Source organism: Poecilia formosa, unplaced genomic scaffold (genome assembly GCF_000485575.1).
Source record: "Poecilia formosa unplaced genomic scaffold, Poecilia_formosa-5.1.2 Scaffold1248, whole genome shotgun sequence".
Taxonomy (NCBI): domain Eukaryota; kingdom Metazoa; phylum Chordata; class Actinopteri; order Cyprinodontiformes; family Poeciliidae; genus Poecilia; species Poecilia formosa.
Genome location: NW_006801187.1, coordinates 14,419 through 16,500, shown reverse-complemented (window position 1 = coordinate 16,500; position 2,082 = coordinate 14,419). Strand labels below are relative to the sequence as shown.

At 38.4% G+C, this 2,082-nt stretch overlaps 1 pseudogene; it reads left to right on the top strand.

The window, feature by feature from the left end:
• Positions 1-2,082, top strand: part of LOC103132724 (sodium/glucose cotransporter 1-like) — a 9,022-nt pseudogene that overhangs the window by 2,789 nt on the left and 4,151 nt on the right.

Genomic DNA, 2,082 nt, shown 5'->3' with positions numbered 1-2,082 from the left:
AAGACAAGTGGAAAAAGAACACTGACATAAAAACAAGATTATCCTATACTCTCTAGTGCACATATTACTGTCTACACTTCTGAATAAAAAATGTTACAGACTGCTAACGCCATGTTTTTTTTCAGGTGGACTGGCTGCGGTGATATATACAGACACCTTACAGACCGTCATCATGGTTATTGGATCCTTCATTCTCATGGGTTTTGGTAATAAGCAATAATCCTTATCATTTTATCTTGCACTATTGATTTGTTTCATTGTGACATCATTAAGAAATGGAAGAGTGAGCATTAGTGTAACCATATCTCCCTGTCATCCCTCAGCTTTCAATGAAGTGGGGGGTTATGCAAATTTTGAGACACGCTACATGGCTGCAATTCCCACAAACACCACTAACATCAGTGCAGAGTGCTATGAACCTCGGAAAGACTCGTTCCACCTTTTCAGAGATCCAGTAACAGGAGACCTGCCCTGGCCCGGCCTGGTGTTTGGGCTCACCATCCAGGCCACCTGGTACTGGTGCACTGATCAGGTCAGTAAAAATACAATCAGTACCTTTGACTGTGTGGATGCTTTACTTCCACTGACTCAGTAACAGGTTTTACTGCATACCAGAAACAATCTAAGGCCATAAACTCATCCAGTTGATTTTTACATAACCGTACGCGCATTCACGCTCTTTTATCTCGCCTGTTTTGGACAAAATCACTGAGGCGGTCTAAGGTTGCCAGCTGATAGTGAAGAGCCATGTCATATAATAGCCCTTTGGAGTAAAAGGGTGATCTATGAGCTGAATTGCAATTACTTTACAAATATTTTGCTAACGTCCTGAGATTTCTTGAACCTATAGTTGCCTAGACACAAATTCTTCAGTTCACAAATAAATACTGGCATCCTGTTTTTACTTTAACACAGACAGTAAATGTAAAACAGACCAAATTTGACCCATTTTCAAATGAGAGAAAGTACGTGTGTGTGTCTCTGTTGGTTAGCTTTCATTGAAATAATTTTAGTCATAGTGAATGATGTTTATGTTCTCTTGCTGTGTAATGTGTATGACAAGCTATGCTAAATGTGTCTAATGTATAGGTAAACGGACATACTGTATAATCTAACAACTGTCAATAGCCACATCTGCCATATTGCTTTTTATGAAGAAAAGATAAGAAATGTCCAGTACATGTAATAGTCGTTATCCTAATATTACTATGAGTCATACTTTTACTTAGCTTTTGTTTTCTAACATTGCCATTTATTAATTTATGGCTCAGTTCAAATGATTCATCTCAAAAGCTCCATTTGTCTTAAATTGAAATCATCAATATGTTTGTGCTTCATCTGCTCACTCAAAGTTGCATACACAGAAATAGTTATTCATTTACAGGCACATTCACCACAACCAATTACAATTTATTGAAATTACTTTGGAGTTTTTCTGAGTGAGGAACTTTAAATAACGTAAAGCAGCAAAAGCTCTGCTAAAAAAATCCAAACATTTTTCTTGATATAGTAGAAGAATTAAGTATTTAACAATACCTTTAAATGCTCCGTCTTTTTGTGCAGGTGATTGTCCAGCGTTGCCTGTCAGCCAAGAATCTCTCTCATGTGAAAGCAGGTTGCATTTTGTGTGGTTACCTGAAGCTGCTGCCCATGTTTCTCATGGTTTTTCCTGGGATGATAAGCAGGATCTTGTATGCTGGTGCGTGTTTTTCTGTTTCCAAGTTCTGTTGTCTTGAGGGAAAAATCTGGTGTAAAACAACAATAAAGTGTAAACAATTTCTTAAAACATTCAGATGTGGTGGCATGTGTGGTCCCGGAAGAATGTAATGATTACTGTGGAGCGAGTGTTGGATGCACCAACATTGCCTATCCCAAACTGGTTGTGGATCTTATGCCAAATGGTGAGTGGATCGACAACATTGTCTTAAAATTTCAATCAACACTTTTGTTTCTTTATGTTTTCCTTCGCCTTTGTCTGTCTCTCTTCAGGTCTGAGGGGTTTGATGCTGTCAGTGATGTTGGCCTCTCTAATGAGCTCCCTTACTTCAATATTTAACAGTGCTAGTACACTCTTCACCAGGG